Below are 26,363 nucleotides of genomic sequence, written 5' to 3'. Positions count from 1 at the left end.
TATTCCCTCAAAGGCCCAGTCCTCTGTTCTTAATGCTACCTCGCTAATGCGGGAAATGGCGAATAGTTTGAAAGAAAGAAAGAAAGAAATATATATATATATTTTGATTGCGGCATTTTCTTTTTCTAGTACATCCGCGTATTCTTTGGGTGTACAAAGGTGGTTTATCATTATTCTTAGTTCTTTTGGTGGTCCATAGACGGAATCAATATTGAGACAAAAGTAGTTTTTGGATGTTACTGTAAATCATATCTGCATTTGATGCTTTATGATGATTAACACTTGGAAGGTGCATTATGAAGACCATCCTGATGTGTTGCATTTAGTGTGGTGTTATCATTTTGCTGTTGCTGTTACTGCAGAGTCTTGGCTCTCATCATACAGTAACCGTAGGTGCACCTTGATATTCCTTACCACGTCTTCCTCCATCATAATTACAAGGTCGAGGATACTCTTCCCTTTCTGTAAGTTCTTTAATCATTTGATAAAAGAAATATATATGCAAGTTGTTCATCAATCTTCTTGACTCTGGCTTTACCTCTGTACATGATCGTTAGGCTGTGTGGTAAATCATGAGTCATCGAGAATGTGTCATCGTTGTCAAATGATTACTACAAGTTTCTCTTCGGGTCGAAATCTAATTTTCTCTGGCATACTTCTGCAGAGCACGAAGACCATGCTCCTCGTGGTTTTTGCTGGACCCAGAAGAACTACGGTTCTCTGTTCTTGACGCTACCTCGCTAACGCGGGAAATGGCTAATATTTATAGGGAGGAAAAAAGGCAGGTCTTGGTCAACAATGACTAACACCAATTTCAGTATCATTCTAAAAAAAAAAGAAAAAAGAAAAGAAAATGCAAAGATACATGACAACACCACAAATGGAGCAATATAGCCACCCAAATCTGTACCATCGCAAACCAGTCACTCCGGCATATACGACAGGATGAGAAAGCTATTATGGAGATGGTGGCTAAAACCTGGACCTGTACAGAGAACGACTATATGCACAGGGTTGTTATATATTATATAAACATTAAATATACCAAGCTGATCATACATGATAACATCACTGGCCACAGGGGCTTTCAAGCTAAAACCAATGTTGTTTACCAATATCACTGTATGACGAGGATTTTCGTGTCCCGAAACGTTTATTCTGCTGGACAAACTATATATGTGGGTAGCCTGGAGCGATGCATCAACCATCAAACTAATGAGGGATCACCCAAGCAAAATTACTGGCAGAGGCATGTTATAATCCACACCGGAGAAGCCATGGAAAAAGTACCTTCATCATCGTATGAAGTATAGGTAGGCGGCACCTATACGTGCCAGAAGCTGAACCATATATGTGTCAGAGCTCCAGCCTTCAACACACAGTTCAGTATATAGGCCACAGACTCTTGTTTGGCTGTCGTCCACCAGCTTGCTGGTCAACCCACAGTAGCGTAGTACTGAGACCCGACCACTTCCTGCACTGATCACAGAAATGATCCCACTACAATATCAAAACGAATTTGGCCATTAATTCCAGACCATATATATATATATATATATATATATATATATATATATATATATATATATATATATATATATATATATATATATATATATATATATATATATATATAATGGAGTGGTGAGCTTTTGAGGTTTATCCCACGAAAGTGTTCACTTGCGTAGAAATAATTTTCAAGGAGACTCGGTAAGATACAGTGACACACAACCATAGACCCCACATGCCACTAATCACCTCTCAGGACGCCACACAGCGTCCCCCTAACCTTCCCTCCCCCACGTGCCGGTTGCCTTCCCCAGTTCTACCCTCCCTCCGTCCCCGCTGTACTGCCTCACCACCATGCTCGCAGCTGCTGGACCATGAGCAACAGCAAGTGGCTGGGCGGGAATGCGGTGTGACGTCCAGCGAGGTGAGGAGCGGCCTTTGGAGGTAATGTCTTATGTTTAGTTCATTTTCTCTGAAGAAACCGTGTGGTATTTATATATATATATATATATATATATATATATATATATATATATATATATATATATATATATATATATATATATATAGAGAGAGAGAGAGAGAGAGAGAGAGAGAGAGAGAGAGAGAGAGAGAGAGAGGAGAGAGAGAGGGGGGAAGTGTGTGTGTGTGTGTGTGTGCGTGTTTTGAAAAATGATTGATGATTGAGATAACTCATAAAAAGGGACATATACAAGTATACGTATGTGAACAAGAAAGATGGTAGGCGGGCATTAGTGGATAACATACTTACTGATAGCCGTGTGAGGTTGAAGTTTTTAGAAAAGAGGAATCGTTATGAGTGAGAAGAGAATAATGAGAGTAAACGAGTTTACAAAAGAGACTTGTGTAAAGCGATACCCGGAAAGATTGAGTATACAATGGCAAAAGGTGAGAATGAACGAATCTAGGGGAGTGGATGAGAGATGGGTGGTGTATAGGGAAGGTGTGCTGGCATGTGCGAGAGATGCTTGTGGCATTGGCCAAACGAGATTAGGTCATCTTCGCCCTATCTTATATATCATTATCATATCTAGAATTTTCCAGTGTAGCTGGTAAAAGCCGATACCCTCCTGGATGACCCCCTCCCTCCCCAACCCTCCCTCCTACTTTGTAACTACCGGAGAAAAATGAGATGCCATGAAGCGTGCCCTTATTGCCACCGGCCATGGTGGACGTGACCGAATGATGAAGGAGCTACAGCGCAGGTATGCATACATCTCCAACAAGGTCGTGCAGGTCATCCATTCCCTGTGTGTGGAGGGCCACGAGAGGAGAAAGAGACCTGTGACCGCGGGGATCATCTCACTAAGTCTTGTGTTCTTCGACCTTTACACAGCAAACGTGCACTGTGGCAGTAGCCATCCAACTCATTGATATTTTTTCTCCCTTTAGGTGCGTATGCCATTTATATTAGCGTGATCGCGGCTAATATAACTGAAGGTTATAGTGGCCAAGCAACTGGCCAAGCAACATGACTCTGGGTTCATGATGAGCCGCGCCACCCATAGTCAGGGTTCCGTGGAAGGTGCCATATGGTGATTCATGGGTAAGAAGATAGTGGTGTGGCTGGCAGATAGCACACAACGCTGGGTAACAGGCCTCACGTTAGTACATTTCAAGAATATATCTTCTCACCATTGAGGAACCAAGTGTTCTCCATACCCGGCTATCTTTAGCTTTGAGGATCGTTTTGTTCTTACCTTTTCGTCATCATCCATAGACGTGAGCAGTACAGGAAAGTGAAGATGCTCTTGCGGCTACCTCAAGTGACGCACCATCAGATACAACTACAGAGAATGGCAGTGCATTGCCCTCAGCAGACAACACCATCGTTAGTATCCGGACTCCAGCGTCGTCATGTCAAGTCGAAGAATTCCCTCCCTGTATCTCCCAGAGCCACTACCGTAACACGATCCGTTGCGGACAGTGCACCTGACAGTCCCCATCTACCAACCTCCCGGATGATCACACAGACCAGACCAGGAAGCGTCGACCCGAGGCGGACACTGGTGGTGGTTAGGCATCTCAGACGAAATGATGGTGAAACGCAGCTGTTGTGATCCCAGAACGGGTAACCCCAGGGACGCGACGTGGCAATACCCGTCCCAACTGTGGGTCGCGGTACAGGTGAATATCCTAGCTCTTCCTGTCAACATGGGACTTAAAATCCGACTTATGTAAGTTCACCGTAAAGGCGTGGGGGTTCTGGTGAGACAGTACTCCAGAAAACAGTTTCATTGTTCTCCTCTCGACTGTTAAAAGTCGACAACGGGAGCCAAGGGAATTGTATGACGTTTATGAACAGCCGTCATCATACTGTCTACTTGTGTGAACAAGGATTTAATAAGCGTAACTGTAGTGGAGTGAAGAAGTGCTAAACTAACTCATGTAAACACTTTAAAGCCAAGGTGGAGTGCGAGTCACGTTGCCACATAGCTAGCTTGACCAAGGTTAACCACTGAACATTATTTGAGGGACAGCTCTGAACTTTTTCATGTGACCTGATCACAAGGGACTTTTTCAAACTAGACTCTGAACAGTTTAATGGGCAGCTTGAAACTTTTTTGTTTGAACTGATTACAAGGGACGTTTTGAAACAATGAAAATGATTTCTTAGATATTCACGTGCTGCCATTGCATGTCATATTGATAATTCAGTCTTTTGTTTTTGTTTTCCATGTACGTCACGTATTTCTGGAATTCACTTTCACTCGACTTTACAATTTGTCTTTCATACTCGTTCACCGTTTCCCACGTTAGCAAGATAGCCTCAGAAACAGACGAAGAAGGAACACATTTGATTACACCTATTTTGTGGATGTCATGTGCAATGCAGAGAATACACAGTCCCCTGTCCACATCCAAGATCCTCAGGCCTTTCCATTATTTCACCTGGCTTCATCACTTGTCCTGGTTCAGTCCATTGACAGCACGTCACCCCATGTATACCACGCCGTTCCATTTCACTCTGACCCGTGCACTCCCTTCACCCCCTTGCATGTTCAGGCCCGATCTCTCAAAATCCTTCTTATTCCATCCTTCCATCTCCAATTTGGTCTACCCTTTATCCTTGTCCCCTGCACTTCTGACACATGTATCCACTCCTCTCTTTTTTTTTTCCATATTTCCAAACCATTTCAGCACATCCTCTTTAGCTCTCTCAACCACACTCTTCTTATAAACATATATCTCTCTTACCTTTTCGATACTTTTCCGATCAAACTACCTCTCACCACGTATTGCCCTCAGGCATTTCATTTCCAACACATCCAGCCTCCTCAGCACATCCTCATCTATAGTCCATGCCTTCATCCGTGCAACATTGTTGGGACCACTGTATCCTAAAAAATAAGCATTTTCGCTCTCCCAGACAACAACCTCTCTTTCCATACATTCCTCAATACTCCCAGAACCTTCGCCCCTTCACCAACCCTATGACTCACTTCCCCTTCCATGGTTCCATTCGCTACCATGTCTCCTGAAACTCTTCATTTCTTAAAGGTTTTATCCATTCAAATTACAGCTCAACAAACCTGTCCCTCAACCCTGCTGCTACTTTATTCACGTTTACTCTCAATTTCCTCCTTTTACACGTTCTCCCAAACTCAGTTATCAGCATCAGCTTCTACAGGTTTTACTCGATATATATATATATATATATATATATATATATATATATATATATATATATATATATATATATATATATATTGGAAAGGATCACAATTTTGCGCATGATCAAGATATTCCTATGAGTCCACGGGGAAAATGAAACACGAAAAGTTCCCAAGTGCACTTTCGTGTAATAATCACATCATCAGGGGAGACACAAGAGAGAAATATAACAGTCAGTTGATATACATGGAAGAGACGATGGCGTCCTAGCTTCGTCTCTTCGATGTATATCAACCGACTGTTATATTTCTCTCTTGTGTCTCCCCTGATGATGTGATTATTACACGAAAGTGCACTTGAGAACATTTCGTGTTTCATTTTCCCCGTGGACTCATAGGAATATCTTGATCACGCGCAAAATTGTGATCCTTTCCAATATATATATATATATATATATATATATATATATATATATATATATATATATATATATATATATATATATATATATATATATATATATATATATATATATATATATGTAGTCAGTTGGGGATGAGAGAGCTTGGGAAGTGAGTCAGTTGTTGTTCGCTGATGATACAGCGCTGGTGGCTGATTCATGTGAGAAACTGCAGAAGCTGGTGACTGAGTTTGGTAAAGTGTGTGGAAGAAGAAAGTTAAGAGTAAATGTGAATAAGAGCAAGGTTATTAGGTACAGTAGGGTTGAGGGTCAAGTCAATTGGGAGGTGAGTTTGAATGGAGAAAAACTGGAGGAAGTGAAGTGTTTTAGATATCTGGGAGTGGATCTGTCAGCGGATGGAACCATGGAAGCGGAAGTGGATCATAGGGTGGGGGAGGGGGCGAAAATTTTGGGAGCCTTGAAAAATGTGTGGAAGTCGAGAACATTATCTCGGAAAGCAAAAATGGGTATGTTTGAGGGAATAGTGGTTCCAACAATGCTGTATGGTTGCGAGGCGTGGGCTATGGATAGAGATGTGCGCAGGAGGATGGATGTGCTGGAAATGAGATGTTTGAGGACAATGTGTGGTGTGAGGTGGTTTGATCGAGTAAGTAACGTAAGGGTAAGAGAGATGTGTGGAAATAAAAAGAGCGTGGTCGAGAGAGCAGAAGAGGGTGTTTTGAAATGGTTTGGGCACATGGAGAGAATGAGTGAGGAGAGATTGACCAAGAGGATATATGTGTCGGAGGTGGAGGGAACGAGGAGAAGAGGGAGACCAAATTGGAGGTGGAAAGATGGAGTGAAAAAGATTTTGTGTGATCGGGGCCTGAACATGCAGGAGGGTGAAAGGAGGGCAAGAAATAGAGTGAATTGGAGTCATGTGGTATACAGGGGTTGACGTGCTGTCAGTGGATTGAAGCAAGGCATGTGAAGCGTCTGGGGTAAACCATGGAAAGCTGTGTAGGTATGTATATTTGCGTGTCTGGACGTGTGTATGTACATGTGTATGGGGGGGGGGGGTTGGGCCATTTCTTTCGTCTGTTTCCTTGCGCTACCTCGCAAACGCGGGAGACAGCGACAAAGTATAAAAAAAAAAAAAAAAAAAAAATATATATATATATATATATATATATATATATATATATATATATATATATATATATATATATATATATATATATATATGAATAATACAGTTTTTGTAACTGTTTACTTATCTAGGCATATTCTTATATCACATGGATCTTTTATTTCAAAAGTATGAACAAAGACAGCTTTCTCTCGCTCTCCATGATGCTATAAGCCTTCCACGTAACGTTTCGTCTGTGCCTTAATGCCATCTGCAGGTGAAGGAAAATGCAAAAGTACACAACTTAGACACTAAGTTGTAGGAGGTTGGTGCTTGAACTTTAGTGACAGTCACGGGTGACAGCTTGGAAGGCAGGTCACGCGTGTGTTCGTGAGTGTAAGGAGAGGGGAAGGGGGGAGAATGATTCCATGAAAGATATGGCGGGGATATTTCTAGGGTCAGGTACTGTGATTTCACTCATTATCCTCTCTCTCTCTCCCTCTCTCTCTTTCTCTGGGATTTCCGTGGGCTCCTTGGGTGATCACCACTGTGTTCTTCATGGGGAGATGGTCGGTACTGTAGGTCATGTTGCGGAAGGTTGGTCAACACACCCTCGCACAGGCTGACCGTTAAATAGGGGTATTATGTCTCCTATGGTCTCCTTTATGTTGATGGTAGAGTTCTGTCACGTATCTTGACAGCTTCCAGGATTTATAGATTCCCCTTAGCCAGACCAAGTGCAATCGCATCAAATTACCACTCCTGGTATTTTCACGAGTTAGCACTTACCACTTGTTCTTTCTACCAATGGATAAACTGCCCGCCTGCTAATTAAGACGAAGAAGACACCTTCCTCCAAAACAAAAAACTGAGCAAATATAGTTTCTCTCATGACATACTAACTTTCATATCGCATCATCTGCTTATAGGACATGATTAAACATGCAGTGCTCAACATCCACCTCAACTGGCACGTCTACAGTAAGGATTCGTGAGTGTTACTCTACAGTAACAGGAGACGGTCAGACAGGTCATGGCGTCACGACGTTCACGTGTTAGTTCTTTCTTCATCCACTTGTGCTGCATCTAGATACGGTGCCATGGGTAACACAAGCTACTGGCCTATAATTCCATACCTGACTTTGATATTCCCTTCTGTTTCTGATTCCTTTTCCTTTATCATCCTCTGCAGGGGTCTTGAACGTGATGACTTTCCCCTTTAATGTGTGGTGCAGACTTGATCATTGATGATTTAATTGTCCATATTTCACTCGTAGGGTGGAGGAAGAGGGAGAGAACTTGCCCTAGAAGTGAGGTGGTCCTCTGGGAGGAGAGGGTGTCTCATGTGAACACTGACAGAGTTTATCCCGGTAACACGTCTAAATATTAGGTTTATTAGTTGACTCTTAATGGATGCTGAGGAGGAGGGGGAAAGGTTAAAGAGGGGTGGACGGGACAGGGAGGAAAAAGAGAGAGAAAATTAAGATGAAGGAGATGAGTAGATGTTGGATAGGGTGAGGGCAGAAATGGTAGGAGGAAGTCAGGAGACGATTTCACCGACGTGGCTCCATGACCTGGGGTCTCTCTCATGGCGTTACTGCTCACACACACACACACACACACACACACACACACACACACACACACACACACACACACACACACACACACACACACACGCCAGCCATCCAAGAACTCATCCAGGAGCAGCATCCCATTTGACCAAGATTTGACCTGTCTGAAGGAAGCGAAGGGAGTAGTGCATAGAGAGGCCCTTTAGAATTTAACTACCCCGTGTGGAGACTGATCACTACAATTAGCTGTGAGGTTGAGAAGAAGAAAGTTCTTACATTGGAAGTGAGGAGTTTGACCATAGCCAGTAAATTGATATTTTGAACAATGATTTTTGTAAAACATCGTTAACCAGATGATACTATATGTAAGGAAATGTACAAATCTAATTCTGTCGAGGAATGCAACTCCCGTACCTGGTGTGACCAGCACCTTCGTCGCATGTTTTATTATCTATATCAGTTCTGCTATAGACCAAGGGGATACACCACCTGGTATGCCTAAAGACGTTTCATAGATATACAAATCCCTGTGGCAGTTGAGTAATAGAGAGTGACTGTAAGATGGCTAAAGAATTCAAATGGAATATGATAAGATATGCTAAATTGCGCTGCACTAGAGATTTGATTCTTTTTCAGGACAATAAGACAAGCACCTGTTATACTTAAGTCTGTAGGGTAATAACTTGCAACTTTTAGAAGTGTTTGAACCAGGTAAGTATAGGGCCATAGATAAGGCAAGAAATTTTAGGCCAGTAACTTATAAAACCAAACAGAACAATGGTTTTGATCTTTTTTCTTAAATTTGATGGATCAGAAAATGACTCAGACTGGGGAAAGTACCCTGGAAAATCAATAGTGACTACTATACAGAGACAGGTGGCTGGGGGTAGAAATAGAAAATCAACAAAGATCATAAGGCTGTAATGATTCATAGAAATTACTGAGAGGTAGGACCAAAGGCAACAGAGCTGGAGATCATAGAGAATTTCAGAAGACAAATCAAAGCACGTGAAAAGTGTAATCAGGTGGGAGAAGAGGATATCAGTGACTTCAAGATGGAATTAAAGGCCACGAACACAGAATCGATAGCGCTGCGGATATTCAGCAGACTTATAAAGGAGAAAAAAAAGACAGAACGATTGAAGAATGAAAAAGGTCAGAAGGGCTCCTGCTCGATGTCCTAGAGGCTTTCAAACACGAGAAATTAGCCATAAAAACAGAGCATTCAGAAGAGTGGCCGAGGAGTGGGAGGAGGAGGAGGAGGAGCAGAGTCTGGAGCTGGTCAGAAGACTCAGAGCGTGAAGACTGATGCTGAGGGACAGAGACCTGGTCCACATGGAAGTTGAGTGAAGCTGTAGAAATAATTATGTACACTCTTCAAGGTGGAACAATCGAGGAACTTTATGGTTCAGTAGACGAAAAGTTTAGAAAGATGGACCACCGTGAACGATAATTTAGGAGGGACATCCGGAGGGTCGATTGCTTCCAACTGGGGTTCTGACCTGGACAACACAACCACAGGACAAAAATACCATAAGACAAAATGAGATAGAAAAACATCTGTTTATGAATGATCTCTTTTACATGTTGGTTCTGCGTCCTGGATCATGACGTACCAGAATGTGAGGTGGCTCCACCGTGGACTTTTTGTTACATAGTGGGTATTGTCGGCCGTAAGTGAACCCTGGCTGAATACGTCCATGGAGTTAGGATTTCTGTAATCCTGTGAGCCAGTGGTGAATTGGTAATTAGTCCGTTGGTCATATTGGTGAAGATAAGAGGGACAATGACCGCTGGTCATATTGGTCTTGGTGAAGATGAGAGTCACATTGATCGCTGGTCATATTGGTCTGGGTGAAGATGAGAGTCACATTGATCGCTGGTCATATTGGTCTGGGTGAAGATGAGAGTCACATTGATCGCTGGTCATATTGGTCTGGGTGAAGATGAGAGTCACATTGATCGCTGGTCATATTGGTCTGGGTGAAGATGAGAGTCACATTGATCGCTGGTCATATTGGTCTGGGTAAAGATGAGAGTCACATTGATCGCTGGTCATATTGGTCTGGGTGAAGATGAGAGTCACATTGATCGCTTGTCATATTGGTCTGGGTGAAGATGAGAGTCACATTGATCGCTGGTCATATTGGTCTGGGTGAAGATGAGAGTCACATTGATCGCTGGTCATATTGGTCTGGGTGAAGATGAGAGTCACATTAATCGCTGGTCATGTTGGTGCACGTGAACATGATAGTAACCGTTGATGGTGAGTATTATGTTGATTGTGGTGGTAGTGTGATCATGATGGTGAGTGTAGTACTCATTGTGATAGTATGGTCATCATAACTGCAATATGATGAGCAGTACGATGCTTGTGCAGTGGCTTTCTGTTTCCAACAGTGAGGATGAGAGATGTAATGAGTCTGTGAGCTCTGGGAGATGTATGAGACGTTTGCGTTTTGTGTGTTGGTTCTTGCATGAATTATCTGAGCTGTGTGATGTGTCTGACAGCCTTGGTGCGTGAGCCACATACTTACGTCTGTTAGCTTAAACATAAGAGTCTTAGAGAGAAAACCTACACGCACACACACACACACACACACACACACACACACACACACACACACACACACACACACACACGTGTATCATCAGTGTGGCTGTTGAGCAGTAAAACAGCAGTATTGGTGAGAACGCCAACGACATCAAAGTCAATGTGATGTGTTACTATATTTCCGTAACTTTGAAATTAATCGAATTTTGTTTGTGGTAACAAGGCAACCATTTAGTGTTTTTGGAAGACTGGAGGAAAAAATTTAAGTCCTTTTTCATCATATGAACCAGGGAAACAGAGGAACATAGATAACGAAAGGAATTTTAGACCAGAAAATCAGTCTAGACTTAACCCTGTTATTTTACGTAAACAGCCAAGGCAGACAACAGTTTTTCGTTCGTTAAGCTTGATATCCTTTCTGAATAGGGAAATGGTTCAGACAGAGGAAATTACCTTGTACAGTCAGTTGTGGCTAGACCCTGATGAAGGAGATTATGGGGAGAAATAAAGGACGTATCAACAGAGACCGTAAGGCTGGAGAAGCAGGGCTAAAGAGAGGGTAACACAGATGGCGGAAGAGATAAAGAAATCACAGAGTCAGATCCAAACACGTGAAAATTTTCATCAGTTGAGAGACGAGGTCAGGGATTGGTAAAACGATGTAGTTAAGGACACGACACAGAAATAGTTCACACGACACAGAAACAGTTCAGTGTCGGGTATTCAGTAGAAAGATAACCAGAGGAGACCAGGTAGAAGAGATGAAGAGAAGGGAAGCCGGAGAGGTGTATTTCAGAGTCCTAGAGGCTGTTGAACTGGAGGAAATGGCCTATATAACACAGAGTACAGGATATATTGAAAATAATGGGCAGGGAAGGCGAGCAGCAGCAAGTCCAGAGCTGATCAATAGACGTAGAGCATGAAGACTGGAGGAGCAGAACAGAGAGATCTGGGGACATGCGAAAAATAAAGTCACACAGGAAACTAAGCGATGCTGCACAAAGAATAATATTCCTGTTAGGGATGGAGCAACCGAGGAGGTTTCCGCCCACTTGATGGGAGGTTGGGATAAAGGCAGAGCATACAGGAACAGTGATTATTACCTGAGAAGGTTTTTACAGAAAATGAGAGACACATGGTTAATAATTCACCAATACAGAGGATGTACGTGAAAAGTGATTATTATCACGACGGTCAGAACAGTAACGAAGGTGATTGAGATGTACATCACTGATCATTTCTGGCGTAGAAGATCATGGACCTGATAAAGAAGAAAGAGGAAAGAAGAAGAAAGCCTCATTAAAAGATTACTTCAGGCTATGATAGTCCACAAGTAGTATCTGTGATAACAGAAAGTAGAGAAATTGATGGTTTTGATCGAGTAGGGAGGTTGGGGGGAACATTTATGGTTACATTTCCCCTAAAGGTGTTTAAGCAAGATGAGAAACTTATAAACAAGGTGGGATTAAGAGGCAAGACAATAGAGCAGTGCCGCCAGCACCACACGGACGTCAGGTATGGTAAGGGATGTTACAGTAGCGTCAGACTGAAAGTAATATATGCAAATGCTGATGGATTAGCACTAAATGCTGAAGAGCTGTAATTTAAGGATCGTTTGAGAGATAATGCACCTGATATTGCTAGAGCTGGGGAAACAAAGCTTACTTAAGAGATAAGATCTCGCTCATTCTGTCCAGAAGGGTACATGGTAGTAAGGACGGGGAGAGAAGAATTATCTCTCCTAATGAGAGATAACTTTACGTCTCAGGTGTTAGTGTGGTAGGTGGGACATTCAGACAATACACAGTGGGAAGGGTAACTGTAGGGAAGAAGCACGTCTAGTTCTTGATATTATATAATTCTCCAAAGAATTCCAACAAATTCAAAACCAAAATTCAGCGTTACCAATGCTGGTTCACTCAGAATGGTACATGAAGCATTAATACATGCACTTCTCATGGTAGGTAAAGTACTGATAATGACGGATTTCAAAGGTAAAGAGAGAGACTGGGAGAATGTGGATTCTCGTGAAACAGGAGAACGTGGACGAACAAGCTTTTAGTGCGTGGAAGAAAATTCCTCATGCCTATACCAACATACCAGGCAACACAATAGGATGGGAAGGATTGATTCACCATCATTACTAGACCTTTTCTTCACCTATGCTAATTTGGATATCAAATATGTCATATATGATAGACCAGGTGATTGATTAAAAGAAAATGATCACGTATTGCTTAATATTTATTATATGGTAAATGCGGGAGTTAAAAGAGCAGAGATGAAACATGACTTGAAGAGATAAAACCGTAGAAACTACTAAAGACTCGACACTATCTATGGTCCCTTAAATGGAGTTCAGGGCATTGTAGGGAAAGGTTCTATGAACTTTAAATAATGGAGTAGAATACACGAGGACGATTAAGACAGAGGGAGGAATGGTTCAGTAGATGATAAGAAACGAAAGAGCATCCAGATGTGCTATGACGAAGACATAGGAGACATTCCAGCCGGCTAGCATTTGTAAAGTATAAGAGCAAGGAACGAGTGCAGGAAGATGTAATATGAAGATCAAAGAAACTTTCAAAAGAATATTGTGGTCAAGCTGATCAGGATAAGGGAATCAGAGAAGATTTGTAGGGAATGATATAAGGGATATTTGAGAAAACGAAAATCAAAACTGAAATGTTTTAACACTGGACTACTCTACAGCCTAATCCCAGAGACGGAGTGGGGAAGGCGTCTTAGAAAGCACTGTGGCATCTATCCAGAAAAGACATTACTAGAATGCTTTGAAGAGTCATAACCTATGTCAGGCTCATGGAAGTGAAAATAAAAAAATCACGATATGTGCTGAAAACATATGTAGATACCTTGATAAACCTCATGCAATACTGTTCACAACGTCGCTGGAGAAAGTGCTAAGCGAATGGAAAATGACAAGGAGAGAAAAGGGGAGAGGGAGGGGGAGAGAGGGGGGGGAGAGAGGAGAGAGAGGGTGTTTTGAAAAATGATGATGTTTGAGATAATTATAAAAAGGGAATACACAAGTTGTTTGAGAGGAAAGTGGGGAGGAATTATTGGTTTGCTACTTATGATACCCGTGTGGGGGTGTTTTTGGGGAAAAGGGGAAAAACGTTTGAGTGAGAAGGAATATAGAGTAAACGTTTTTACAAAAAGCTTGTGTAAAGCGTCCCCGGAAAAAGATTAGTTACAATGGCAAAAAGGTGAGAAGAACAAATCTAGGGGAGTGGATGGAGAGGGTGGTGTATAGGGAAAGGTGTGCTGGCTGTGCGAGAGATGCTTGGGGCATTGGAAAACGGGATTAGGTATCTTGCCCTATTTTAATATTTCATATCTAGAATTTTTCCGTGTGTGGTAAAACCCGTTTCCCCCCTGGATGCCCCCCTCCCCCCCCCAACCCTCCCTCTACTTTGTAACTCCCGGGAAAATGAGATGCCATAAAGCGTCCCCTTTATTGCCCCCGGCCTGGTGGCGTGCCCGAATGATAAAGGAGCTCAGCGAGGTATGCTCATCCCAAAAAGGCGTGAGGTAAACCATTCCCTGTGTGTGGGGGCCGAGAGGAGAAGAGACCTGTGCCCGGGGATCATCTCATAAGTCTTGTGTTCTTCGACCTTTACACGCAAACGGCACTGTGGGAGTGCCCCCAACTCATTTAATTTTTTCTCCCTTTTAGGTGCTTGCCTTTATTTAGCGGATCGCGGGGTAATATAAATGAAGGTTATAGTGGCCAAACAACTGGAAGCAACATGATTGGGTTCTGATGAGCCCCCCACCCTAGTCGGGTTCCCTGGAAGGTGCCTATGGTGTTCTGGGTAAAAAGTAGTGGTGTGGCTGGCAGATGGACACAAGCTGGGGAAAAGGTTACGTTAGTACATTTCAAGAATATATCTTTACCCTTGAGGAACCAAGTGTTCTCCTACCCCGGGTATCTTTTGTTTGAGGATCGTTTTGTTTTCCCTTTTTGTCTCATCCAAGGTGAGCAGTAAAGGGAAAATGAAGATGCTCTTGCGGACTAAGTGACGCACCCTCAATACAATACAGAGAATGGCAGTGCTTGCCCTGAGACAACACCTCGTTAGATCCGGACCCAGCGTCTCATGTCAAGTCAAGAATTCCCCCCCTGTATTCCCAGAGCCCTACCGTAACCGACCGTTGGGGACAGTGCAACAGTCCCCTTACCAACCTCCCCGGGTGATCCCCAGACCAGGGCCAGGAAGCGTCGACCCCAGGGGACATGGTGGGGAGGCATCTCAGACGGAATGAGGGAAACGCAGCTGTTGTGATCCCCGAAAGGGTAAAACCCCAGGGACGCGCGTGGCAATACCCCTCCCAACTGTGGGCGCGGTACAGGGGATATCCTAGCTCTTCCCGCAACTGGGATTAAAATTCCCACTTATGTAAGTTCACCGTAAAGGGTGGGGGTTTGGTGAGAAGTATCCAGAAAAAACCCCGTTTCATTGTTCTTTCCACTGTTAAAAGTGACAACGGGACCAAGGGAAAAGTATGACGTTTATGAACAGCCGTCATATATGTCTACTTGTTGTGAAAAAGGATTTAATAAGCGTAACTGTAGTGGATTTAAAGAAGTGCTAAACTAACTCATGTAAACGCTTTAAAGCCAAGGGGAGTGCGAGTCACGTTCCCACATAGCTAGCTTGACCAAGGTTAACCACTGAACATTATTTGAGGACAGCTCTGAATTTTTTCATGTGAACCTGATCACAAGGGACTTTTTCAAACTAACTCTGAACAGTTTAATGGGCAGCTTGAACTTTTTGTTTGAATGATTACAAGGGACGTTTTAAACAATGAAAATGATTTCTTAGATATTCACGTGCTGCCATTGCATGTCATATTGATAATTCAGTCTTTTGTTTTCGTTTTCTGTGCACGTCACGTATTTCTGGAATTCACTTTCACTCGACTTTACAATTTGTTTTTCATACTCGTTCACCGTTTCCCGCGTTAGCAAGATAGCCTCAGAAACAGACGAAGAAGGAACACATTTGATTACACCTATTTTGTGGATGTCATGTGCAATGCAGAGAATACACAGTCCCCTGTCCACATCCAAGATCCTCAGGCCTTTCCATTATTTCACCTGGCTTCATCACTTGTCCTGGTTCAGTCCATTGACAGCACGTCACCCCATGTATACCACGCCGTTCCATTTCACTCTGACCCGTGCACTCCCTTCACCCCCTTGCATGTTCAGGCCCGATCTCTCAAATCCTTCTTATTCCACCCTTTCCCATCTCCAATTGGTCTACCCTTTATCCTTGTCCCCTGCACTTCTGACACATGTATCCACTCCTCTCTTTTTTTTTCCATATTTCCAAACCATTTCAGCACATCCTCTTTAGCTCTCTCAACCACACTCTTCTTATAAACATATATCTCTCTTACCTTTTCGATACTTTTCCGATCAAACTACCTCTCACCACGTATTGCCCTCAGGCATTTCATTTCCAACACATCCAGCCTCCTCAGCACATCCTCATCTATAGTCCATGCCTTCATCCGTGCAACATTGTTGGGACCACTGTATCCTAAAAAATAAGCATTTTCGCTCTCCCAGACAACAACCTCTCTTTCCATACATTCCTCAATACCCCCAGAACCTTCGCCCCTTCACAACCCTATGATTTCACTTCCCCTTCCATGGTTCCATTCGCTACCATGTCTCCTGAAACTTTTTCATTTCTTAAAGGTTTTATCCATTCAAATTACAGCTCAACAAACCTGTCCCTCAACCCTGCTGCTACTTTATTCACGTTTACTCTCAATTTCCTCCTTTTACACGTTCTCCCAAACTCAGTTATCAGCATCAGCTTCTACAGGTTTTACTCGATATATATATATATATATATATATATATATATGGATGGGGTTGTAAGGGAGGTAAATGCAAGAGTCCTGGAAAGAGGGGCAAGTATGAAGTCTGTTGGGGATGAGAGAGCTTGGGAAGTGAGTCAGTTGTTGTTCGCTGATGATACAGCGCTGGTGGCTGATTCATGTGAGAAACTGCAGAAGCTGGTGACTGAGTTTGGTAAAGTGTGTGGAAGAAGAAAGTTGAGAGTAAATGTGAATAAGAGCAAGGTTATTAGGTACAGTAGGGGTGAGGGTCAAGTCAATTGGGAGGTGAGTTTGAATGGAGAAAAACTGGAGGAAGTGAAGTGTTTTAGATATCTGGGAGTGGATCTGTCAGCGGATGGAACCATGGAAGCGGAAGTGGATCATAGGGTGGGGGAGGGGGCGAAAATTTTGGGAGCCTTGAAAAATGTGTGGAAGTCGAGAACACTATCTCGGAAAGCAAAAATGGGTATGTTTGAGGGAATAGTGGTTCCAACAATGTTGTATGGTTGCGAGGCGTGGGCTATGGATAGAGATGTGCGCAGGAGGATGGATGTGCTGGAAATGAGATGTTTGAGGACAATGTGTGGTGTGAGGTGGTTTGATCGAGTAAGTAACGTAAGGGTAAGAGAGATGTGTGGAAATAAAAAGAGCGTGGTTGAGAGAGCAGAAGAGGGTGTTTTGAAATGGTTTGGGCACATGGAGAGAATGAGTGAGGAGAGATTGACCAAGAGGATATATGTGTCGGAGGTGGAGGGAACAAGGAGAAGAGGGAGACCAAATTGGAGGTGGAAAGATGGAGTGAAAAAGATTTTGTGTGATCGGGGCCTGAACATGCAGGAGGGTGAAAGGAGGGCAAGGAATAGAGTGAATTGGAGTCATGTGGTATACAGGGGTTGACGTGCTGTCAGTGGATTGAATCAAGGCATGTGAAGCGTCTGGGGTAAACCATGGAAAGCTGTGTAGGTATGTATATTTGCGTGTGTGGACGTGTGTATGTACATGTGTATGGGGGGGGGGGGTTGGGCCATTTCTTTCGTCTGTTTCCTTGCGCTACCTCGCAAAACGCGGGAGACGGCGACAAAGTATAAAAAAAAAAAAAAAAAAAAAAAAAAAAAAAATATATATATATATATATATATATATATATATATATATATATATATATATTGGAAAGGATCACAATTTTGCGCGTGATCAAGATATTCCTATGAGTCCACGGGGAAAATGAAACACGAAAAGTTCCCAAGTGCACTTTCGTGTAATAATCACATCATCAGGGGAGACACAAGAGAGAAATATAACAGTCAGTTGATATACATGGAAGAGACGATGGCGTCCTAGCTTCGTCTCTTCGATGTATATCAACCGACTGTTATATTTCTCTCTTGTGTCTCCCCTGATGATGTGATTATTACACGAAAGTGCACTTGAGAACATTTCGTGTTTCATTTTCCCCGTGGACTCATAGGAATATCTTGATCACGCGCAAAATTGTGATCCTTTCCAATATATATATATATATATATATATATATATATATATATATATATATATATATATATATATATATATATATATATATATGTAGTCAGTTGGGGATGAGCGAGCTTGGGAAGTGAGTCAGTTGTTGTTCGCTGATGATACAGCGCTGGTGGCTGATTCATGTGAGAAGCTGCAGAAGCTGGTGACTGAGTTTGGTAAAGTGTGTGGAAGAAGAAAGTTAAGAGTAAATGTGAATAAGAGCAAGGTTATTAGGTACAGTAGGGTTGAGGGTCAAGTCAATTGGGAGGTGAGTTTGAATGGAGAAAAACTGGAGGAAGTGAAGTGTTTTAGATATCTGGGAGTGGATCTGGCAGCGGATGGAACCATGGAAGCGGAAGTGGATCATAGGGTGGGGGAGGGGGCGAAAATTCTGGGGGCCTTGAAGAATGTGTGGAAGTCGAGAACATTATCTCGGAAAGCAAAAATGGGTATGTTTGAAGGAATAGTGGTTCCAACAATGTTGTATGGTTGCGAGGCGTGGGCTGTGGATAGAGTTGTGCGCAGGAGGATGGACGTGCTGGAAATGAGATGTTTGAGGACAATGTGTGGTGTGAGGTGGTTTGATCGAGTAAATAACGTAAGGGTAAGAGAGATGTGTGGAAATAAAAAGAGCGTGGTTGAGAGAGCAGAAGAGGGTGTTTTGAAATGGTTTGGTCACATGGAGAGAATGAGTGAGGAAAGATTGACCAAGAGGATATATGTGTCGGAGGTGGAGGGAACGAGAAGAGGGAGACCAAATTGGAGGTGGAAAGATGGAGTGAAAAAGATTTTGTGTGATCGGGGCCTGAACATGCAGGAGGGTGAAAGGAGGGCAAGGAATAGAGTGAATTGGAGCAATGTGGTATACCGGGGGTGACGTACTGTCAGTGGATTGAATCAAGGCATGTGAAGCGTCTGGGGTAAACCATGGAAAGCTGTGTAGGTATGTATATTTGCGTGTGTGGACGTATGTATATACATGTGTATGGGGGTGGGTTGGGCCATTTCTTTCGTCTGTTTCCTTGCGCTACCTCGCAAACGCGGGAGACAGCGACAAAGCAAAAAAAAAAAAAAAAAAAAAATAATATATATATATGTATATATATATATATATATATATATATATATATATATATATATATACATGAATAATACAGTTTTTGTAACTGTTTACTTATCTAGGCATATTCTTATATCACATGGATCTTTTATTTCAAAAGTATGAACAAAGACAGCTTTCTCTCGCTCTCCATGATGCTATAAGCCTTCCACGTAACGTTTCGTCTGTGCCTTAATGCCATCTGCAGGTGAAGGAAAATGCAAAAGTACACAACTTAGACACTAAGTTGTAGGAGGTTGGTGCTTGAACTTTAGTGACAGTCACGGGTGACAGCTTGGAAGGCAGGTCACGCGTGTGTTCGTGAGTGTAAGGAGAGGGGAAGGGGGGAGAATGATTCCATGAAAGATATGGCGGGGATATTTCTAGGGTCAGGTACTGTGATTTCACTCATTATCCTCTCTCTCTCTCCCTCTCTCTCTTTCTCTGGGATTTCCGTGGGCTCCTTGGGTGATCACCACTGTGTTCTTCATGGGGAGATGGTCGGTACTGTAGGTCATGTTGCGGAAGGTTGGTCAACACACCCTCGCACAGGCTGACCGTTAAATAGGGGTATTATGTCTCCTATGGTCTCCTTTATGTTGATGGTAGAGTTCTGTCACGTATCTTGACAGCTTCCAGGATTTATAGATTCCCCTTAGCCAGACCAAGTGCAATCGCATCAAATTACCACTCCTGGTATTTTCACGAGTTAGCACTTACCACTTGTTCTTTCTACCAATGGATAAACTGCCCGCCTGCTAATTAAGACGAAGAAGACACCTTCCTCCAAAACAAAAAACTGAGCAAATATAGTTTCTCTCATGACATACTAACTTTCATATCGCATCATCTGCTTATAGGACATGATTAAACATGCAGTGCTCAACATCCACCTCAACTGGCACGCCTACAGTAAGGATTCGTGAGTGTTACTCTACAGTAACAGGAGACGGTCAGACAGGTCATGGCGTCACGACGTTCACGTGTTAGTTCTTTCTTCATCCACTTGTGCTGCATCTAGATACGGTGCCATGGGTAACACAAGCTACTGGCCTACAATTCCCTACCTGACTTTGATATTCCCTTCTGTTTCTGATTCCTTTTCCTTTATCATCCTCTGCAGGGGTCTTGAACGTGATGACTTTCCCCTTTAATGTGTGGTGCAGACTTGATCATTGATGATTTAATTGTCCATATTTCACTCGTAGGGTGGAGGAAGAGGGAGAGAACTTGCCCTAGAAGTGAGGTGGTCCTCTGGGAGGAGAGGGTGTCTCATGTGAACACTGACAGAGTTTATCCCGGTAACACGTCAAAATATTAGGTTTATTAGTTGACTCTTAATGGATGCTGAGGAGGAGGGGGAAAGGTTAAAGAGGGGTGGACGGGACAGGGAGGAAAAAGAGAGAGAAAATTAAGATGAAGGAGATGAGTAGATGTTGGATAGGGTGAGGGCAGAAATGGTAGGAGGAAGTCAGGAGACGATTTCACCGACGTGGCTCCATGACCTGGGCTCTCTCTCATGGCGTTACTGCTCACACACACACACACACACACACACACACACACACACGCCAGCCATCCAACAACTCATCCAGGAGCAGCATCCCATTTGACCAAGATTTGACCTGTCTGAAGGAAGCGAAGGGAGTAGTGCATAGAGAGGCCCTTTAGAATTTAACTACCCCGTGTGGAGACTGAGCACTACAATTAGCTGTGAGGTTGAGAAGAAGAAAGTTCTTACATTGGAAGTGAGGAGTTTGACTATAGCCAGTAGAAATAGAAAATCAACAAAGATCATAAGGCTGTAATGATTCATAGAAATTACTGAGAGGTAGGACCAAAGGCAACAGAGCTGGAGATCATAGAGAATTTCAGAAGACAAATCAAAGCACGTGAAAAGTGTAATCAGGTGGGAGAAGAGGATATCAGTGACTTCAAGATGGAATTAAAGGCCACGAACACAGAATCGATAGCGCTGCGGATATTCAGCAGACTTATAAAGGAGAAAAAAAAGACAGAACGATTGAAGAATGAAAAAGGTCAGAAGGGCTCCTGCTCGATGTCCTAGAGGCTTTTAAACACGAGAAATTAGCCATAAAAACAGAGCATTCAGAAGAGTGGGCGAGGAGTGGGAGGAGGAGGAGGAGGAGCAGAGTCTGGAGCTGGTCAGAAGACTCAGAGCGTGAAGACTGATGCTGAGGGACAGAGACCTGGTCCACATGGAAGTTGAGTGAAGCTGTAGAAATAATTATGTACACTCTTCAAGGTGGAACAATTGAGGAAATTTATGGTTCAGTAGACGAAAAGTTTAGAAAGATGGACCACCGTGAACGATAATTTAGGAGTGACATCCGGAGGGTCGATAGCTTCCAACTGGGGTTCTGACCTGGACAACACAACCACAAGACAAAAATACCATAAGACAAAACGAGATAGAAAAACATCTGTTTATGAATGATCTCTTTTACATGTTGGTTCTGCGTCCTGGATCATGACGTACCAGAATGTGAGGTGGCTACACCGTGGACTTTTTGTGTTACATAGTGGGTATTGTCGGCCGTAAGTGAACCCTGGCTGAATACGTCCATGGAGTTAGGATTTCTGTAATCCTGTGAGCCAGTGGTGAATTGGTAATTAGTCCGTTGGTCATATTGGTGAAGATAAGAGGGACAATGACCGCTGGTCATATTGGTCTTGGTGAAGATGAGAGTCACATTGATCGCTGGTCATATTGGTCTGGGTGAAGATGAGTCACATTGATCGCTGGTCATATTGGTCTGGGTGAAGATGAGAGTCACATTGATCGCTGGTCATATTGGTCTGGGTGAAGATGAGTCACATTGATCGTTGGTCATATTGGTCTGGGTGAAGATGAGAGTCACATTGATCGCTGGTCATATTGGTCTGGGTGAAGATGAGAGTCACATTGATCGTTGGTCATGTCGGTGCGCGTGAACATGATAGTAACCGTTGATGGTGAGTATTATGTTGATTGTGGTGGTAGTGTGATCATGATGGTGAGTGTAGTACTCATTGTGATAGTATGGTGATCATAACTGCAATATGATGAGCAATACGATGCTTGTGCGATGCCTTTCTGTTTCCAACAGTGAGGATGAGAGATGTAATGTGTCTGTGAGCTCTGGGAGATGTATGAGACGTTTGCGTTTTGTGTGTTAGTTCTTGCATGAATTATCTGAGCTGTGTGATGTGTCTGACAGCCTTGGTGCGTGAGCCACATACTTACGTCTGTTAGCTTAAACATAAGAGTCTTAGAGAGAAAACCTACACGCACACACACACACACACACACACACACACACACACACACACACACACACACACACACACACACGTGTATCATCAGTGTGGCTGTTGAGCAGTAAAACAGCAGTATTGGTGAGAACGCCAACGACATCAAAGTCAATGTGATGTGTTACTATATTTCCGTAACTTTGAAATTAATCGAATTTTGTTTGTGGTAACAAGGCAACCATTTAGTGTTCTTGGAAGACTGGAGGAAAAAATTTAAGTCCTTTTTCATCATATGAACCAGGGAAACAGAGGAACATAGATAACGAAAGGAATTTTAGACCAGAAAATTAGTCTAGACTTAACCCTGTTATTTTACGTAAACAGCCAAGGCAGACAACAGTTTTTCGTTCGTTAAGCTTGATATCCTTTCTGAATAGGGAAATGGTTCAGACAGAGGAAATTACCTTGTACAGTCAGTTTTGGCTAGACCCTGATGAAGGAGATTATGGGGAGAAATAAAGGACGTATCAACAGAGACCATAAGGCTGGAGAAGCAGGGCTAGAGAGAGGGTAACACAGATGGCGGAAGAGATAAAGAAATCACAGAGTCAGATCCAAACACGTGAAAATTTTCATCAGTTGAGAGACGAGGTCAGGGATTGGTAAAACGATGTAGTTAAGGACACGACACAGAAATAGTTCACACGACACAGAAACAGTTTAGTGTCGGGTATTCAGCAGAAAGATAACCGGAGGAGACCAGGTAGAAGAGATGAAGAGAAGGGAAGCCGGAGAGGTGTATTTCAGAGTCCTAGAGGCTGTTGAACTGGAGGAAATGGCCTATATAACACAGAGTACAGGATATATTGAAAATAATGGGCAGGGAAGGCGAGCAGCAGCAAGTCCAGAGCTGATCAATAGACGTAGAGCATGAAGACTGGAGGAGCAGAACAGAGATCTGGGGACATGCGAAAAATAAAGTCACACAGGAAACTAAGCGATGCTGCATAAAGAATGATATTCCTGTTAGGGATGGAGCAACCGAGGAGGTTTCCGCCCACTTGATGGGAGGGTAGGATAAAGGCAGAGCATACAGGAACAGTGATTATTACCTGAGAAGGTTTTACAGAAAATGAGAGACACATGGTTAATAATTCACCAATACAGAGGATGTACGTGAAAAGTGATTATTATCACGACGATCAGAACAGCAACGAAGGGGATTGAGATGTACATCACTGATCATTTCTGGCGTAGAAGATCATGGACCTGATAAAGAAGAAAGAGGAAAGAAGAAGAAAGCCTCATTAAAAGATTACTTCAGGCTATGATAGTCCACAAGCAGTATCTGTGATAACAGAAAGTAGAGAAATTGATGGTTTTGATCGAGTAGGAAAGGTTGGGGAGAACATTTATGGTTACATTTCCCCTAAAGGTGTTTAAGCAAGATGAGAAACTTATAAACAAGGTGGGATTATGAGGCAAGACAATAGAGCAGTGCCGCCAGCACCACACGGACGTCAGGTATGGTAAGGGATGTTACAGTAGCGTCAGACTGAAAGTAATGTATGCAAATGCTGATGGAGTAGCACTAAATGCTGAAGAGCTGTAATTTAAGGATCGTTTGAGAGATAATGCACCTGATATTGCTAGAGCTGGGGAAACAAAGCTTACTTAAGAGATAAGATCTCGCTTATTCTGTCCAGAAGGGTACACGGTAGTAAGGACGGGGAGAGAAGAATTATCTCTCCTAATGAGAGATAACTTTACGCCTCAAGTATTAGTGTGGTAGGTGGGACATTCATACGATACACAGTGAGAAGGGTATCTCTAGGGAAGAAGCACGTCTGGTTGTTGATGTTATATAATTCTCCAAAGAATTTTAACAAATTTAAAACCAAAATTCAGCGTTACCAATGCTGGTTCACTCAGAATGGTACATGAAGCATTAATACATGCACATCTCATGGTAGGTAAAGTACTGATAATGACGGATTTCAAAGGTAAAGAGAGAGACTGGGAGAATGTGGATTCTCGTGAAACAGGAGAACGTGGACGAACAAGCTTTTAGTGCGTAGAAGAAAATTCCTCATGCCTATACCAACATACCAGGCAACACAATAGGATGGGAAGGATTGATTCACCATCATTACTAGACCTTTTCTTCACCTATGCTAATTTGGATATCAAATATGTCATATATGATAGACCAGGTGATTGATTAAAAGAAAATGATCACGTATTGCTTAATATTTATTATATGGTAAATGCGGGAGTTAAAAGAGCAGAGATGAAACATGACTTGAAGAGATAAAACCGTAGAAACTACTAAAGACTCGACACTATCTATGGTCCCTTAAATGGAGTTCAGGGCATTGTAGGGAAAGGTTCTATGAACTTTAAATGATGGAGTAGAATACACGAGGACGATTAAGACAGAGGGAGGAATGGTTCAGTAGATGACAAGAAACGAAAGAGCATCGAGATGTGCTATGACGAAGACATAGGAGACACTCCAGCCGGCTAGCATTTGTAAAGTATAAGAGCAAGGAACGAGTGCAGGAAGATGTAATATGAATATCAAAGAAACTTTCAAAAGAATATTGTGGTCAAGCTGATCAGGATAAGGGAATCAGAGAAGATTTGTAGGGAATGATATAAGGGATATTTGAGAAAACGAAAATCAGAACTGAAATGTTTTAACACTGGACTACTCTACAGCCTAATCCCAGAGACGGAGTGGGGAAGGCGTCTTAGAAAGCACTGTGGCATCTATCCAGAAAAGACATTACTAGAATGCTTTGAAGAGTCATAACCTATGTCAGGCTCATGGAAGTGAAAATAAAAAAATCACGATATGTGCTGAAAACATATGTAGATACCTTGATAGACCTCATGGAATACTGTTCACAACGTCGCTGGAGAAAGTGCTAAGCGAATGAAAAATGACAAGGAGAGACCGGGGAGAGGCACTGAATTGTAGATCGGTCTCACTGACGAGTGAGGTATATAAGGTAACCCAAAAAAAGATAATCAGAGAACAAATGGACGACTTCCTACCGAGGAGAAATTACCTTAAAGACAACACGGTTTCCGGGAAAGATCAAATATAATGAATCACTTAAATTTCTACCAGAGAGTTGAGCTTAGCCTTAGACAGAAGAGAAGATTGGGTGTATTGTTTACAAGCATTTGGAACCCTATCGCATCGGACACTATATTAAGAAGCTGGATTAGTAAAGGGGAATTAGGGGAGATTCCTTCGATGCATAGAGGATTATCCGAATAGAAGGGAACAAAGGGCGCTAGTCAGAGGAGCTTTCTGAAAATGAATGGTCACTGGTGGAGTGCCGCAAGGTTTTGTTCTGGCACCATCACTCTTCTTAATCGATGTGAATGACTCGGAAGAAGGTTTAAACCCCTACCTGATTAGGGTTGCAGATGAGGCAAAGGTCATGAGGAAAGTGAAAAGTGAGGTGGACGGCATACTCTCACTAGAAAACCTGTACAGACTCGTAAGTTGGTCTGGTATATGCTTGATTAACTTCAACCCAAGCAAATATAAACTGTTGAGTCCTAAATGTGAATATTACTTAAAAAGATATAATCTATAGGATTTTCTGTGTAAAAAGGTCTTGACAGATAGCATCGTGTCTAACGTGTCGCCTGAGTCCCACATTATGATAAAAATAGAGGTGACTAACATTCTACTGGCAAATAATGACATAGCTTTCAAGTATACGGACAGGGGAATATCTTGTAGGATGTTCATATCTTTTACAAGGAAAATACGAAGATATGCTTCT

This window comes from Panulirus ornatus, chromosome 11 (assembly GCF_036320965.1).
Source record: "Panulirus ornatus isolate Po-2019 chromosome 11, ASM3632096v1, whole genome shotgun sequence".
NCBI classification, from domain to species: Eukaryota; Metazoa; Arthropoda; class Malacostraca; order Decapoda; family Palinuridae; genus Panulirus; species Panulirus ornatus.
Note: the sequence above shows the minus strand (reverse complement) of the source record.